We start from the raw sequence: 20,137 nt of genomic DNA, 5'->3' as shown, positions 1-20,137 counted from the left end.
CATTTGAATTGATTAAGATTATTCAAATTATAGAAAGATATATAACGCCTATATTATTCGAAAGAGAAAGAATTCTACATAAACTGTAAAAAGTAAGATAATTTTATACAATTTTGTTAAAAATAAGTTAATAAAGGAATAGAACGGTCATCATCTGTCTTAAAATTATTTTGACCAGTGCATGTATATATTTGTGTGTGCGTGTATATATTTATATTCAGGTATTAAGTTAGACTTTACACACACAAAAATGTTTATCGTCAATGCAGTGAATAGTAAATGGAAGCTGAAACACAATAAAAGGAGGGGCATGTTTTTAAAAAGAAATACCATGTTAGCTTAAGGCTTAAAACGAATGAAAGAAAAGTGAACGGTTAGGAAATTAATCCTTCATCAGAAGAATGAAGAGAGCCAAAGCGGATTGAGAAATTGACAATATCCATGAAAAAAGAAACTGGTATGAGGTCCGGAGCCGAGGACGAATGTGTTTCTATGAGAGAATTAAGGACAAGTATTGGCATACTACATGCGTACTGTTGCGCAAGTGCAGTGTTGGAGTTTGTAAGAAGCCTGAGGTGTTTTCATGGGCATAATTGCTGAATGTATTTTAGAAGGAGTGGATAGGAATTGATGGGAAGTGTAGTTACATGGAATGAAGTAATAAACATAACGAGCAAGAGTGAAGGAATAGTTGGAAAGCAAAAAAAGAAAAATGGTGTAGATTGGAAAAATAAAAAAGATCGAGAAATCTTACCAGTTCTGCTAGAGAAGAAAAGTTCTTGAAAATTTTCCCTATACTGGTGAAAACAATGAGCTGACAAACCTCTGATAAAAGGTTCAGAGAATTGAAAGGAGTTTTGTAAGCAAAAAGGAACTTGTAAAATAATATTTTTTTATTATACTGAGGTACATGAATAAGCATAAGAAATGCATTACATGTGTGTTTAGCTGCAGGCTTCATACACCGTCAGGTGACAACATGCTGGCTGTTATGTATTCTTTAATTCATTTTAAGGAGGAAAGATTGCATGGAATAAAGCAAATATACATAAGTGATGTAATTTTTTTATCTGGAAACGTCATACAGATTAGACAAAAATGCGCTGCTCAATTTATCTACAGCAAATCATAGATTAATGGTCGATGTGTAAAGAGTGAAAACAATATACGTATATAATAAAGAGAATTGAAATATCAAAGCAACTCACAATTATAATGAATTGTAAAATATCTTTCACATCCTATTTGTTCTGTCATTGAACTGTCGCCATGACGTGACTCCACTTTGAAGAATTTAGTCGACAGAGTGGAGCGCTCATTAGGTTTAAGTCTGTTACCCATTTTCTCGGTTCCTATTTGTCTTACCACAAATACATAAGCGTAGCTACAGTCAAATGCCTGAAACAAGTACAAAGATAAAAGAATATATATATCATATAAATATATACATATATGGGTGTTTGTATATCGTTGCACGCCCACTAGGGAGCAGTGCGGAGTAAAGCCGAAACGATTGTTGAGCTAATAAATGTTTCTCGTTAAACTCCATCTTCCGTATTAATCTTCCTAAGTTATACCCTACATGCACCTCGGAATTCCAGACGTGGATCCAACGACGAATGCGCTGTATCGCTGATGACATATGATAGCCATAAGTAGTAAAAGGGCTCTGCAGGCACACTACTAAGGAATTCCCTAAAACACAGTCTTGATACTGGATTTAACGCCTACATTCTAAACCTTTAGTCTTTAATTTTAAATTCGACTTATATATATATATATATATATATATATATATATCTGCAGGGTGCATTGGGTAAATTGTCGTCCGTTTATATATTAAATTTCGCACATGCGCATTGTTTGTTTTGGATCTTGTCGACTACTTAGAATAGTAGGGTTAGTTGGGCACCGTCTGTGAGAAAAAACAGCATCTTGACGCAATTCACTCTGCCAGAAAATTGGAAATGACATGCTGTACTTCTTGGCATTCGCGCCAGAGTCTTCAATACGAATATTTCAGAGTGATTGCGGGTCAATGTGAGTATAGAGCAATCTGAAATGTACCGAAAAGGATAGATTTAAAACATCCAGTCAACATCATGGTGTTTGGAGTGATTACTAGTGATGACGACGTTATGCCTCCATTCATCTTTCCACACGGCCCCAGATTCAACACGGAAGCCTATATTAATGGCCTCAAGGAGGTAGTGCTACTCGGGTCAAGAGAGTGGGTGGCAATAGGACTCTGCATCACCAAAAGTTGAAGGAGAGCCCAGTCATGGCTACCAGAAATTTCTGTGTCCACATCACACCTAACATCTGTCCACCTAACTCCCTAGACTACAAACCCCTTTATTACTATGTGTGGGGCGCAGTTCTGCGAGAGACCAATAAAACTCCTTGTAACACTCGAGAAGAACTGAAGGCAAGGATTATGGCTGAATTCACCAACATAAACATGGAGACCGTCTACAAGAGTAGCAGATTCTGAAGTCGTCTGGAGGCCGTGGTTGAAATCAGCGGCAATTTTATTTGTTTCAGTCATTTAACTGGGGCCATGCTGGAGCACCATCTTTAGTCGAACACATCGACCCGAGGACGTATTCGTTGTAAGCCTAGTACTTATTCTATTGGTTAATTTTGCCGAACCGCTAGGTTACGGGAACGTTAACACACCAACATCGGTTGTCAAGTAATAACTGGTGGGGGGGGGGGGGGGGCAAATAGAGACACACAAACATGCGCGCACACACACACACATATAAAAATCCGTATTCTATACTTATGTAGAGTAAAAATCTATTATTCTTAAACAAGAATATTATTCACAGTAACTTTCAAATTTCGGCCAGCTAATCCATCGTCAATTTCGTCAAATTTGCTAAGGTATTGGTTTTTTTTGGTGTACTGTAGAAGACACTTCCCCAGGGTGCGTGCCAAGAGAGGAAACTCGGAATGATGTGGCTGTATATTGAGCTTCTTAAATCACACATTAAAATTACATTTGGCAAATCAACATTTTCTATTCGTGCTCGGAAATGTAAACGATAAAATTAATGCTGAAATATAATAGCTCTGGATATCAGAAAATATTTTACCTGCAAGGAATTTAGAAAGATGTCAGTTAACGACACATGCATATTATTTACTTTAAATGATATACATATATATACAAAGTATATGCATATGTATATATATATATATATATATATATATATATATATATATATATATATATATATATATATATATATATATATATATATATATATATATATATATATATATATATGCATATATATATATATATATATATATATATATATATATATTATTTACTTTAAATTATATACATATATATACAAAGTATATGCATATGTATATATATAAATATATATATATATATATATATATATATATATATATATATATATATATATATATATATATATATATATATATATATATATATATATATATATATGTATAATGGTGGTCTTCTTTCAGTTTCCTTCTACCAATTACACTCACAGCGCTACATTAGAAGACACTTTCTCAAGCTGCTACGCAGTGGGACTGAACGCGGTGCCATTTGGTTGAGAAGCATGTTTCTTACTATAGAACCACTTCATGTGTACACATATAGAGTGTTCTGAAGGTCTCTCCGCAGTAAATATTTTATTGCAAAACATATTTATACGATGGTCTTCGTTTCCCAGACAGTGCGTTATGAGTGTTTATTGAGCGAAAACACTTAAAGCCACATCAGGCTCTGGCAGGGGACGGGGAAGGCGAACTCTGCTGTATTCTTTCACCACAAATTTCTGTCACTCTTTCTTCTTGTTTCTGCTGTACTTGTATTTGAAAGGGCCAGCCTTGTCACACTTTCTGTCACGTTGAATCTCACCGAGAACTACGTTAAAGGTACACTTTTCTATGGAGTGCTCAGCCACTTACACGTTAATTTTACGAGCAGGCTGTTCCATTGATCGGATCAACTGGAACCCTCGTCGTCGTAATCGATGAAGTGCCACGTATAAGGTGGTATAACACTACAAAAGAATATATTAGACTTTACAAGAATTTGAAAAAAACATTATAAGAGGAGTTGAAAGTGTCGTCCTTTCTTTTCAGTACATAAAATTTAATTTCTTCTTTTACTGCCGTGTGAGCACTTCCTAGGTGGATTTCCGTTTCCTGTGAGAATTTACGTAAGGATTCCGACGGGTTTGCCAACAATTTATCAGAAATATTGGAGAGTGTTTCGTCTAAAAGAACAGTGGGCCTACCGCGTCTTCCCGCGTCTTCCACTGAGCCTGTGTTTCTAAATTTTCTTACCAAATCCCGCTCAGTGTCGCGATGTAGAACAACAGTATTTAGAAAAGTTTCACTGAACTTCTGCTTCACAGTATCTGTGTATTTGTTTTCAGCTCGAAACACCCATTTAACTAAACACTACGTTCTTCAATGGTTAGCATGTCGACACGCTGAAGGGTAAACAATGATTGATGGACAATGGCTGACACCCGGCTGCCCACGCAGTGATAGCCTAGTTTCGCATTCGCAGGATGAAAAAATTCACTACGAACAAACTTTTTGAACACCCTGTATATTCGTGTGTATGTATTTAATTGCCTCATTAATTAGGAATGTTAGCATATCTAACTAAACTACTAGTTTAGTGAGATATCTAAATTTAAGTATTTAATTTTCGATATAAACCAAATTCCTCAGATGATAAGTTCTACAATTCCTTCCCGTTAGTCCAAATCTTGCACACATAGAATATTTCTTCTTATCGAGAAAAAATTTTAATGTAATATTAATTATATAATTCCAATTCTGCAAGCTGAGCTCGAAAGTTAATGCATGCCAAGTTTTTTAATTCAATTATATTTTGTGTTTGTGTGTGTGTGGCTCTATAAACTCCGGCTAAGACTGTAAACAGATAAGATATTTCGCTTCATTTTCTTACCGTCAGTTTTGAACAATTTTTAAAACCCGGTTAAGAACCTATGCTTAACAAATCTATACTTCGATTCACCTCGATAGTTCGGTCAAAAGATAATGTGTGTAAAGCTCAGCAGATTTTTTATATGTGTATATGATATATAATATGTATAATAAAAGTTACTTGCAGCGTTAGTAGATGAACACTCTCTTTATGCTTTATAACAGGTATTTTATATGAAATATATAAAGTTAATAAATGTCTTGTTCTTAGTCTCATTTGCAGTTCTATGTATACTGTGTATTCAACGAAATATCCAAATACACATGTGCACGTTCTTACGCAGAAATACACACGTTAAGGCATACATATATATATATATATATATATATATATATATATATATATATATGGGTGGGGAATGCATTATACGTTGCCATCTACTCACCTTACAGTATTAATTTATTCTTGTGTATTGTTGACTTAAGTTTTGTTTTTATTTCAGATGATTCTATATGTTTCCAGGCAGATTTCTGTCTAATCTGATTTACCTTGAGTTGAATTTATACTCTCTTACACTACAATATATCTCAACTTGTATGATTTTGCAGATACATTTAGCTTGAAGCCCTTATCCGCGATCTAGCCCATAAATGTGACTTTAATCTACAAATATATATAGCATTCACGCAAAATACAAAATCAAAGACTAGTATTATAAGCTTTCCTGTAGTTTCTTCCGTAGGAACATTTTTTTCATTTTCTCCCTTGAAAAGAAAAGGCTATTTCCGTGAAGAATATGAGACTGTTTAATTCATTTCGTTAACTGTTATCTATTGTGCTTTTGCATAATTTGTGTATTTTTTGCCAAAATAACGAGAGTCCAATCTCGAACAGAAAATTGGCTCACTATTCTTTTTAAAGTACCATTTTAGTCTTATTTACTCCCGTGCTACTAAGATAGTTCGGACTTATCAGCAGGCACTGCCACAGAACTTTTCCAAAAGTACTGTATTGATGCATACATACATATTTGCAGCCGCGGCTGTATGGTAAGAAGCCTGCTTGCAAACCAGATGGTTCCAGGTTCAGTCCCACTGGGTGGAACATTGGGAAAGTGTCTTCTACTATAGCCTAGAGCCAACTAACATATGTATATGTAGAGAGAGAGAAAGAGAGAGTGAGAGGGAGGATATATATATATATATATATATATATATATATATATATATATATACAGAGAGAGAGAGAGAGTTAACTCTTCTGTTAAGTTAAGATCAACAAAAAACGGCAAAATATACTTCATCCAATGAAAGATAAATATCATTTAACGTACACTGTAAAAAGATGCGAGCTACTAATAGCCTCTTGCTGAGAAACACGCCTCTTCACAGCAAGAAAATGTGAGTAGCTCTTATCAATAGTTTGTTCATTAAATAATTTGTGTGTGTTGTTTGTGTGTGTGTGTGTGTGTGTGGGCATGTGGCTCAATTGTGAGCGCACTGCAATTGAAGGATTTATGAGTATCAGTTGGTTAAAATTCAACGTGTTATTGCATTGTAATATATCCAACTAAATCAGAATTGCATGTAAATAATTAATGTTATAATTAATCTGTTATAATTAATCTGTTAAAACGATCGTTAAAAGTAACATATTTATTAGGTTGTGAAGGAATTTCTTGCAGTTTTTAACCTTTAAATTCAGATGCACATATCTCGGCTCAAACAAAACTTTATTAATCGAAATAAACACCATCAGAATCACAAACTTTTGCCAACGCGAGACAAGTTTATTTTTGTGGGTAGCGTAAACGTCCTGCGTTCAAGTGGCGATGAAGTCGTTGAAGGCGTGTTTGGCATCGTCTTGGTTTTTGAAGCATTTCTTACGCAGGAAGTTTTCGAGATGCTTGAAAAAGCGGTTGTCGGTAGGTGAGTCGTCTGGTGAATATGGCGGATGAGGCAAAGTTTCGTAGCCCAGTTTGTTCAGCTTCTGCTGGGTCACTTATGCGATATGTGGCCGAGCGTAATGGATCCAAAGAGCTGTGAGGAATGAGACGGGCCGCGATGGCATTCAACCACTGAGCCTAGCGTTGCCGGTTGTCGTACAAATCCACTTTTCATCGTAAGTCACACTCCGGAGGAGAAACTGGTCGTTCTTGTTGCATAAAAGAAGTTAAGATGACACTTCAAAACGGCATTTTTTGTGGGTGGTGGGGTGGCGGGGTTGTCAATTCGTGCGGCACCTATTTCTCAAGTATTTTTGCTTTTCTAATCTCTATCAACTGGTTGGAAATAGTTGGATACGTTACATCTGATTCAGAAGCAAGCTCTGGAACAGTTGTGCGTGGATTGGTTTCGACTAAGGCTCTTAGTTGATCGTTGTCAACATGCGATGGCCGACCACTACGCTTATCATCTTCAAGACTCTCGTCACCGCTATGAAGTTTCTTGAACCACCATTGTGCTCTACGTTCATTAGTGGTTCCTGGGCCAAACACATCGTTGATATCGCGAGCTGTTTCAGCTGCTTTTTGGCGTAGCTTGAACTGGAATAAGAAAATTATGCGAATTTGTTTTTTGTCCATGTTGTATTCAACGTTCCGGAAAAAATGGTCTAATTATTCAAAACGAAAAAGAGTAACACGATTAGATACAGCGAAAAACGGGCTTTAAGGTGATATATAAAGTCAAAGTAATTTAATGACAATTATTTGAAAATACATCAATTAAAACCAAAATTAAAACTTCCGCAAGAACTTTCTGGACAACCTAATAGAATGAAACCACAAATGCATAAATATCACAAAACGTTAAATTTAGACGTGTTCAACAGCTGTTTCATTAACATAAACATGATTAAATGAATGAGCACATAATACATACTCAGTTGATTAAAACTTCATTGGCTGAATTAAATTTAATTTTAATAATTTGTTTACACAAGCCATTAGCTACAGTATATTATTTGTTATTTTAACATCGCATAATTTTCCTCATGATTTGGGTAAACACAGCTTTTAAACTAATGTGAATTGATCTAATTTAAGTCAATTAATTATGTATGTTGTACATTTTAATGAAAATCTGTTTAACACAAAACATAAAGTTTTATGTAAACATTAAATTTTTCTGTTTATAATCTCTCCCCACATCGCTCACACGAAAATATGTATGTGTATATATGAGATAAATAAATTTATATCAAATGTATTCGTGTGTATGGGTATGTGTGTTAGTGTGCGTGCGTATACAGACATACATAAAGTCATCCCTCTGTCTATATATATACGCGTACATGAAGAGACATAAACACACTGGTGAAACTAGAGATGTCAGCGTCTGAGGAAATTGTGTTGCTATATTTCACTGCAGCGTTACTTTATTTCACTCTTAACTAAATTAAAAATACATATGTTTATGTTTAGTAAGGTTTGTTAGTACGTTAATAACAACAATAACAGCAATTGCTATCATAGTGAGGATAATAATAATGGTAATGATGATGATGTTGATGATAATGATAATAACTAAGATGATGATAATAATGTTGATGCAATACCAGGCAGTGACTCTCATGACTTCTAGTCTTAACTGATTGGAAGTCAACATTTGCATCTTTTTTGACTGATGTAAAACATGAACTACAGTATGTTTTATGTTAAATGCCGAAGACTTAGCTTGTGCGTTGCATGACTGTAACAATTCGACCATGTCCTTTAGCAGCTGATGATCTGTGCATCTCTGATCGCGAGCAGTAAATGGGGAGAATTATAGCCATGTGGCGGGATGCATCCTTGGGCGGGGTGAATAATTCAACCCTTGAAACATGGGCGTCTCATTCATCATTCTTAAACAACCCTTATTCAAGTACCTTTTGTGCAGGAGGTGCTACTCGACCTGAGGAAAATTCTTGTTGGTCTCCTCCATCTGAAAAGCTTCTGCGCCGTTTACCTTCATATGAGTTTCACCATTTCGCGCACATATGGTTGTGATGCATATGAGTTTAGTGCTCTTTACAGGCGAGTAATCATGGTGGATACGTTGGGCTCCGAATACTTGCATCCCAGTGCCACTTTGATGCCATGTATTACTCTCTTACTCAATAATAATAATAATAATAATAATAATAATAATAATAATAATAATAATAAGAAGAAGAAGAAGAAGAAGAAGAAGAAGAAGAAGAAGAAGAAGAAGAAGAAGAAGGAGAAGAAAAATGGTGACAGTATCTTTTCTCTAATCTCAAGTATCTTTCACAAGATTCTTGTAGAATATAGGATGGTAATTTTTGCGTTGATCGACAACACGAGTCTCAGTTCAAATATCTTTCAGTCTTTTCCGTCGCATTTTGAGTATTGATCCAATTCACTAATTACTACAGTAATAATTGTTTTCTTAGCCTCCTACACTGCTTCTCAATCTATATCCTTATATTTAGCTATTTTCTTCGATTCCTCTGTTATTATGGATAATTACAAATCATATGAATTTATACTGTTTCTTTTCTTTTCTTTATTCTGTCCTCTATAACAATATTTGACTCTCTTGCCTCGATAAATCCAGGCTTTATGGGGGATGCTATAAGATCCTATGATTCTCATTCTAAATTCAGAGTTTCTGGTACATACTCGAACAACTTACCAGTTGTTTTGACACCATATCAAAGATCTCTGTTTAATATCTCATAAGTACAGGAGGCAGTGATGCGGTAGGGACGTTAGCACGCCGGGCGAAATGCTTAGCGATATTTCGTCTGTCTTTACGTACTGAATTCAAATTCCACTGAGGTCGACTTTGCTTTTCATCCTTTCGGGATACTGGGGTAGATCTAATCAACTGGACCCCTCCCCCAAAATTTCGGGCCTTGTGCCTAGAATAGAAAAGAATATCTTACAAACACCGTGATGCTTGAACTTATACTCTTTTTTTGCTAGTTTGCTATTCTCACTCATATGAAGACTCAGATTTTCGTCTCCTTCCCTGCATTTTCCAAATTTGCTGATTCGCTGCGTTTGGTCATCCAATCAGATTCGTTCAAATGTGTGACTTCTGAGTGGTTATGATCATCGCTTCGGTCCTTCTCATCCGTATTATCACCATAGCTTATTAGGAAAAAAAAACTATTTAAGTATATACATATAAAATATGTATATACATATAGAATAAAAATATTTCAAGTGATTTGGATTCAAGAAAAGAAAATAAATATCTAAATGTGTATCAAGAAACAACGAGCGGTTATTATATATAAAGTCGGAATGTATTTGTAAAGATATGCGTGACCATACTGGCGAACGATGGCGCATATATAGATATATTATATGCAAGTACAGTTCATCTTATGAATAACAATTAGGTAAGTTTAGATTATAAACACATCACTGTATCACTGTTTCGAATAAATTTAGAATATGGGGAAAAATTTAATAGACAGGCGCAAGAAACAAAGGAAATAATCCCTTTTTATTTGCGTCAATAAGAGAAAACCCTATTTAGGGGACCATAGTTTCCTTTCTCAATCGAATATTGATTTTCACTGCGCTGAGCTGGTCGTTTTGTGTAAAATAAAATACAAATTATGTTGAAAGATTAAGCGAAAGATTGGCTGACGTAATATATACAAATAATTGCCAGAAGACGAACAATTCCAAGGTGATATTATTAGGTTTACACTCTAAGAAGGAAAACAATTATAGTGTGAAAACAAATAACGTTTTGGACATAGTATTTCGTCGTATATACATACGTGGTTATATGATCTCTGTCTTTCTCTCCCTCATACTCTGTCTTCGTTGGTTATGTGTTTGAGTATGTGCATGTGGAAAGAGAATGTAACAGAACATGATAGTGATAGCATGAGCTGGGGAGTTTTATATTTTGATTCATTGATTCAAAAAATTATCGCTGCAGAGATATACACAACCATGGTTAACGTTTGTGTCTGCCCATTCGTATATATATATATATATATATATATATATATATATATATATATATATATATATATATATATATATATATATATGTATGTATGTATGTATGTATGTATGTATGTATGTATGTGTGTGTGTGTTTTTGTGTGTGTGTGTGTATAAAATACAAAATGGAACAAGAACGCAAAACATCCAGACAGACGATACAAAGAAAACAAGAACGGGTCATTCGGAGTTTTCTTTCCTCAGTCGAGTTCCAGATTATCTTTGCAATTTCGGCTGGTTATACTCGAGATTGTTCAAATCTGCCCGGCAGAAATCTAAACTCAGAGAATTAGATACCTTGGAAGAAAGTAGCGAATGTATACGAAAACAAAGACGGAAAAAACGGAGAATGTTACACAATTACAAATAACAAGACATAACAACAGGTGTTTTTCGACTAAGGACGAATTAAATTACGGTAGGGATACAAGATTTCACAGGCACAGAGAGGAATATAGATATTGCACGGACGACGGCCGAACCAAGAAAGATCGGACTTGGCCGAACACCGGTCACGTAGGGAGTGAAGAGAGAGAGGTAGAGGCAGAGGGACAGAAAAATTAAGGAGGGGCGAGAAAATGACAGGGACACAGTGAGGTTAAAGAGGAGAGGAATTGAGCAAGAAGAGAAGGCACGGAAATGTGTGAGGGGGGAACGAAAGAGCGAAGAGTGAAATGAACGAATGAAGGTGAAAGGGCTGATAGAAAGAAAGAAGGGAGTCAGATAAGGAATAAAAAGTTTCCAATGGTACAACAATGCACTATAATACAAACAATGGGGTATATACCTGATGTAATTTAGTCATCCATAGTCTGATACGATATTTCGGGATATCTGAAGAAGGAATTTTATTCCGAAATATCATATCAGGCTATGGACGACTAACTTACAACAGGTATTTATCCCATTGTTTATATTACAGTGCATTGTTGTACCATTCAAAACGTTTCATTCTTACCATATATATATGATATTTCGGAATAAAATTCCTTCTTCAGATATTCAGAAATATCGTATCAGATTATGGATGACTAAATTACAACAGGTATATAGCCCATTGATTGTATTATAATACAATTCAAGACATTTTATTTTATTCTTTACAAACAATACGCAATGCTTCGTGCGAACTACAATTATCTCCTATATATATATATATATATATATATATATATATATATATATATATATATATATATATATATATATATATATAGACGGTTTAGATATAGATTCAAGGCTTGAATATGGTACTTATGCGAAGGCACCCGAATTTCACATCCCAAAAGGATGGGTGATTAAAATCAAATAATAAGCAACACGGATTTCAAAAGTGATTGCAGTACGCACGTTTCATGCTACTTCAATTTATTTAAGTAATGTGAGCATTATCTTAAATGCAATATGAAGAGCAATCTTCAGCTGCACGAAAAAATGTAGAAAAAAAGACATATTACAAATGTGGCAACATATTAAAACCAAGTGGGAGAGAGCAGAGGAAGAATATATAAGTCCATCTTGACATAGCAGGGTCTATATATATATATATATATATATATATATATATATATATAGTTAATCCGAAAAGAAATTGGAGAACAAACACGAAACAAACAACAACGCGAGGACGTGGTACGTACAAACTAGCAGCAGACGCTCAGGGAAGGAAAGACAGGTGATTAAACGTTTCGGGTGAGGCTCTTTTTCAGAAACAGGAGACAGAAGAAAGTTCAATAGGAAAGGAAGAGAAACGAAAAAAAGACGCCAATGTTTCACATGTGGTTACATTTTGAAACACACACAGACAGAGAGACATACACACACACTCACACACACACACAAACACACGCAAACACACGCACACACACACACACACACACAACACATACACCCCCCCACATATATATATATATATATATATATATATATATATATATATATATATATATATATATATATATATATATATATATATACAAATATACGCACACACAGATATATAAATAAGTATGTGTGTATGCAATTATATATATATATATATATATATATATATATATATATATATATAAACATTTAGAGAGAGAGATCGAGGTAGGTAAACAGTGTAAGAGAAATGTATATGTGTAAATTGCCTCCAAGCCAGGTAACTGGATAACCATATAGTTTTATTATTCATTAGATGGAATAAAAATAAATAAAAGCATTTTTGTTAAAAAAAAATAATACAGAAATTTAATAACGAACGAGGGTGACACGGAAAACAACCTGTAAATTTTAGAGTTAATGAGGAATCAGGAGACGTATATAAAATATAAGGTGTTTTGTATATATTTGTATCACATACACACACACACACACGGCCTCTCGCACACATATATGTAAAACTGCGTGTGAGTGCTTATGTTTGTAATTAATATTAATCGTTGCAATTATTTACAAAAGTTCTCAGTCATGTGGTAGAATTTGAGAATATTCTCACGTGAGAGAGTATGGCTGAAGAGTCTTGCAATTCGTCAGAATAAACAATTTTAATATTATATAAACCACATATTGTGTACTTCGAGTTTATTATTTGATTTGTGAGCACTGTTGGTATGCACCGAGAAGTATTATTATATGTACGCGCATACATATATAAAGTAGCCACCCTCTTGGTCCAGGGTAGCACTACCTCCTCCAGGCACTTGATGTAAGCCTCCACGTTGAGTCTGATGCCAAGTGGGAAGATGAATGGAGGCACAACGCCGTCATCACTAGTGGCAACTTCATTCATTCATCATCATAAACAGTATAATCACTATCTTAACTATCATCATTATTTATTGTCATCATCATCATCGTCATCATCATCATCATCATCATTATTATGTTGAATGAATGCTTGATTCTTATCGCCCTCGGTACATGTCCAAAGATTGCACTGTCCTCAGATTAACAGCCAAACAGTCTGAAATGTTCGTATTGGAGCTTCCAACGTGAATGCCATGAACAGAACAGCATGTCGTTTCCAAATTTGTTACAGAGTGAATTGCGTCATGGTGATGTTTTTCTCATAGACCTTGCCCAACTGACCCTACTATACTGTGTCGTAGATGAAATAAAAAAACAAACAATATGCATCCACGAAATTAAAAATATAAAATTTCGACAATTTACCCATCGCAGCCTGTATAATCATTTAAGTTTTGATTCCTAGCAGTGCAACTATTACGGGTATGCTCGTAATTGTCATTCTATTACACTTCGACTTTACAATAATTATGAAAATCAGGTATACCATAATGTTAGTATCAACGCCATGCTACCTTTCCTTTTTTATACTCGAGTACATATGCAGTATGTCTCGCTCAGATGAAGTCTGTTTTATAATTCGCAATTAATGAGGTTTCTAGAGCTTATTACATAATTTTCTGGATTTTTGTTTTCGATCGTAGTATTATCAGTTAATATGCTTTGTATTTCTGATTTTATCAAATTGTATCCATTGTTATTTCGATCATGAGTTATGCCTGTTGTGTTCTGTTATTTTGTTGATTAGATTTAGTACATGTTATGTCCTGTTATTATCCATTGATGTGACAACAAGATGTATAACTATATACCACAACCGGTATGATGTGATGACAAACATCTGGGATATTCTCATCGATACTGACTAGAACATTACAATATTCACTACGACTATAATAATCATAAATTGGAATGAAAATATCTATGCTTTAATTAATATCTCGATCTACTCTCGATCTATATTGCTGGAACTGATGTGGAGAAATAGACAAAATAAACGTAGTAAAGATTGTTTGTCAACATAATATGGCAGTCCCGGTCTAGGACGAATGTTGCTGTAAGTTAGCCCCAGGAGATATCGTATCCAGCTGGCTATACGACACGATCTGTGTCCTTACATTTTCGAACACGGGAATCTAGCACCCCCACTCAGCTCAAAACAATATCTGCGTATTGCGATTTCCGGGTTATTTCTCTTCATCAGCACAGAATAATCGCGATACAGCGATATTGTTTTGGGTTGAGTGGGGATGCTGTGTTCCCTTGTTTGGAAACGTAAGAACACAAATCGTGTCGTATAGCCAGCTTGAGACGATGTCTTCAGGGGCTAAATTACAGCAACATTCGTCCTAGACCGGGACTGCCATGTTATGTTGGCAATTTTTTTTTTTTACTACAAACTACTGTTGCTGAATATCTCACTTTAAGAGATATTTACTGCCGCTAAGTAATTTGTCCAATGTTCTAGCGATTTTCCAGTTCACAGCCTGAAAACCAATAACAGCAGCAACAACAACAACAACAACAACAATAGTGGTTTCAAATGTTGTCACAAGGCCAGCAACCTCGGAGGCGGAGGATAAGTTGATTAAAGCGACCCCGGTAGTCAACTGGTTCTCATCTCCGAAAGGATGTTAAGTAACGTCGAACTCAGTGAAATTCGAACTCAGAACGTGGAGATGGACGACTTAACGCTAAGTACTTCGCCCGGTTTGCTAACGATTCTGCCAGCTCACCGCCTTATCAATAATAATAATATTATTTACTTTTATTAATGTTTCAATTTTTTGTCACAAGGGCAGATAGTGGGAGATGAATCGATCACATCGACTCCAATGTTCAACTGGTACTTATTTTATCGTCATAGAACGGATGAAAGGCAAACTCGACCTCGGAGGAATTTGAACTCAGAACGTAACGACGTCGAAATATCGCTAAGCATTTCATCCAGCGCACTAACGATTCTGGCAGCTCACCGCCTTATCAATAATAATAATTATAAGTCTTTCTACTATAGGCACAAAGCCTGGAATTTGGGTGGGAAAGGGGAATAGCCGATTACATCGACCCGAGTGTTTCACTGGTACTTAATTTATCGACCCCGAAATGATAAAAGGAAAATTCGACCACGTCGGAAGTTGAACTCAGAGCGTAACGACGGGCAACACATCGCTAATCACTTTACCCGGCGTGCTAACGAGTCTGCCATCTCACCGCCTTAATAATAATAATAATAATAATAATAATAATAATAATAATAATAATAATAATAATAATAATAATAATAATAATAACAACAACAACGCAGATCACAAACCAGATTGGTCGTCGACCGAATCACAAAGGGCCACTTACTCGAAATAGATCTGCTAGCCTTAAGAAGCTATGTCACGAGAGCTCGCAGACGGTGTTGTCTCAAAAAATTTACCCTAAACAGACAGATCCGTCCCCTAGCGTCAACGTCGAAGCTTGTTATGCCTCACTGTTAATAAAACAAAATACAAACCGGAATGGTCATAGACCGTATTATATAGGACCACTTACTCGGATAATGAACCAGATCCGAGTCGAGAAATCTTCTACTGGTTCAAATCTTCCTGACACACATGAGCTGGAAGTACCCCACAACCGGAATATTCCAACAGATGGCCATCCATGCTCGTCATCAAATAACCAAAAGAAAAAGAATGAAAAATGGTCTAGGGAAGATAATAAAGACGTTCTTACAGCCTTCTACCATGCCATATATTTCCCTACAGATAAATCTAATACTGTACAAACCTACTTAAACTGGAGACAGAAACACCTTGAAGTAAGACCTTACATAGACAGTAACAAACTTGTCAACGTCAGAAGAAACATTATGAAAAAAAATTTACTAACTGAAGTAGAGATTGACCAAATTAAACAAGCAGTAAGGGATAAAAAGAATGAAACTGCAGCTAAAGAAGATAGTACAGAGGAAATAATTATAAACCAGCCCAAGGCTGATGAAAATACAGTAATGATTGAAAGAGTTAAGGCAACTGATAGGCAAAGTGAAATACTCTCTGAACCAACCATAAACACTAAGGCAGGTGAAAATCAAATAGATGAAGAAAGTCAGACAGAAATCGACGCAACAGAACTACATGATCTAAAAAATCAAATCATGATTGAATGGCTGAAAATTAAAGAAACTAATATGAATGAACTCGACACTCTCCCCAAAATTCGCAATTCTAACCAAAACGTGAAAATAATTGGTAAAATCCGCCTTGCACTTAAGGATACAATTTCAGCTAATGATGTTGATATTACAGATCTCAACCAACTGTACTATGCATCCGCAAGAATCTCAACGATTCTATGTGGTGAAAAGATTAGAAAAAGACAACACTCCCACAAAAAGCCTTCTTGGTAAGAACGCATTCAACACCAAATTAAGCTGCTTAGATCTGACATAGAATGTTTGAAAAACCTTAAATTTGACAAGAGTATCAAACCTACAAAGACCCAAAAACTAAAGAAAAAATATAATATGAAAACCATAGTTGACATTGATGCCACCATAGAAACCATCAAGCAAAAGGTATGTGCTAAAGCTGCCCGCATAGCAAGGTATGAAAAGCGTGTTAGATTCTTCCGAGATAATAACATGTTCAAAAATAACCCGAACAATTTCTACAGGAAGATAGGGAAAACACCAGTAACAATAAAGTCTGCCCCATCAAAAGAAGAAGTGCAAGAATTTTGGAATAAAATCTGGGCAGAAGATAAAACACACAATGAAAAGGCCCCTTGGATTGATAGAATATCTACAGACCTAGACTCCTTAGAGGAGCAAAAGTGGGAGGGGGTCAAGGTAGAAGATATAAGATCTGCTCTCAGAAGGTCAATCAAATGGAAGTCTCCAGGAAAGGATAAAATTCCTAACTTCTGGTTGAATGCCTTCCCAGAAAGCCATGAACTGCTAACAAAACTTTACAACGATGTTTTGCAAAATCCTAGTTTGATGCCTTCTTGGCTAGTTAATGGTTTAACATTCCTGCTTCCAAAAAATGAGGAAACAAACGAACCAAAAAATTATCTCCCCATAACCTGCTTAACAACAATGTATAAGACGCTAACATCTGTCCTAAACGAGTACACCTATAGTTTTTTAATAGAAAGTAGCATATTCCCTAATGAGCAAAAGGGATGTAAACGTGGATCTTATTGTTGTAAAGATCAGCTACTCATCAATAAGATGATCTTAGAAGATTGTCACAAGCGACACAAAAACTTGTCAATAGCCTGGATAGACTACAAAAAGGCCTTTGATAGCCTACCACATAGCTGGATTAGGAAATGTCTGGAAATGTATAAAATAGCTCCTACTCTGCGAAACTTTTTATCTGTAAGTATGAGATCATGGAGAACCACACTGATGTTGAACAATGACAATGAATCTCTAAACGCTGGAGATGTAAGAATTTCATGTGGCATTTTCCAGGGTGACTCACTATCACCACTCCTCTTCTGTCTAGCCCTAATACCGCTCTCAAAATTGCTCTCAAAATTGCTCAATGATGCACAGACTAGAATCTTTTGAATATACACAACATGAAGTATATTTGATTTGTATCCTGTAAAATCTACGGATTGTTTTTTCTCTACTATATACAATCTGTTGAACACCTCGATAGTAATACCATGAATAAGAACAAAAAAAAAGGGAAATATAGGAGAGAATTACAAAAACAGCAATGTGAAAAAATAGGATGTTTCACGGAGAATTTGACAGAGACAAAGGAGCATAATTCATGCTTGTCGTGGAGTTGGTTGTGTAATGCAAATTTGAAGAGAAAAACAGAAAGATTTCTCCTAGCTACGTCAGATCAGACAGCTATTTGAAACTCGATTAAAAATTCATTTTCTCTTATGGGATGTTCTGTCCAATACATATTTACGGCGAGGAGGCAGAGAATGTGACCCACTTAGTAAATTTTTTACTCAGAATCTTAACAAATACCGTATTGACTAAGAGATCTTCAAGCCGACCTGTATTTTGTTGTGACCGTAAAAATTTATAAAAAGAAAAAAAAAACTGACATATGAAAATATGCTTATGTAAGAGAAAGCAGAGAAAAATATCTGAAGTTTGGAAAGACTAAAATAAGATAGATTTGAAAGGATTGATTTGAGAAGAAAATAGAGGTCTTTGAAAGAAAAGAAATTTCGAAGCGAGTGGTGAAGAAGTTGTACGATTAAATTGTGAATAGATTAAAAATTGCAAACGCAATAAAGTAAATGTACAGGATTAATAAGATAAAGAAAAGCTACTAATTGTAGCAGGATCCAGTTTTAAAATCTCTGCAACTACCAACATATAGCTATGAATTCAATATGAAACAGGGTACTCTTTCTACTACCTTGCTGTATTGTCCATAACTGAAGATTACAAGATCGTCCGTGAAGACCTCTTTCGTTTAATATGGGCAAGTGAAGTCCAGGTAATAACTGGAAAAGAACTCCTTGCAGTACTCATCGAAAGTTTGTACAATATTCTGTCATTTTTAGGCTCCTTCCCGAACCATACCTCAACATATGCTGCCGTATTAACTGTAAGCTTCATATTAACACTTTTTGTGGACGTACATTTCATTTGATTTGAAGGGATGTTCCTTTCATTTCATTCAAGGATGGTGCATTCTGCCTTCCTAAAATTGTGCTCTTCTCCAAATCATTCGACTTCTTTAAGAGAGATCGCCTTTTTTTATGTACCCAGATTTTCGCTCTTTACTGATTCGAAGTTTCTTTGAATATATTTTTATTGTTTCGAAAAACACTGACAATGCATTGTGGCTTTCGTCCTGTTCTGTATGACGACACTACTCTAAGAAGGCAACCTTTTTAATTCAGTTTGCCCAGTTTTGCTCTCACTTTGTTTTATTTTGGTTGGGTTGGAGAGATCTTAGTTTTGTTGGATGACTTACGATTACAAGAGACAAAGCAACGTTTTCATGATTCTAGAGTTGTATCTGCTGATTCTTTAGGTTTAATAACCCCCTTATCTATCTGTTCTTGTTTGCTCTTTTGTGTTTCCCTGGAATAAATTCATATGGTGCAATTTGTTACCACGTGTGTACTACTAGTGCTTTCTGCTCTGGAAACGGAATTTAACGTTTAGTCTCTTAAAGTTACACGCTGACTTTTCTCACGACTACATACTTCTGGAGTTCCTGCCGACGGTGAGCCAGAGGCCAATATTGTTAACACTGTCGCTGGCGATGATATTTTTGTTTTTCCTATCAAATATTATGATTAGGTTCTGGGCACTCATTTTGTCCTTTGTTTTAAGGATGACACGCATGTTAACATATGGCTTCTCACTCCCAGTAAAGGAAGTTTTACTTAACATGTCTGCAAGAAATGTCTCCAAAACAATCCTC

Source organism: Octopus bimaculoides, chromosome 12, assembly GCF_046866305.1.
Source record: "Octopus bimaculoides isolate indiv1 chromosome 12, ASM4686630v1, whole genome shotgun sequence".
Classification (NCBI taxonomy): domain Eukaryota; kingdom Metazoa; phylum Mollusca; class Cephalopoda; order Octopoda; family Octopodidae; genus Octopus; species Octopus bimaculoides.
The sequence above is the reverse complement of the archived record's forward strand: the minus strand, read 5'-3'. Positions refer to the sequence as shown.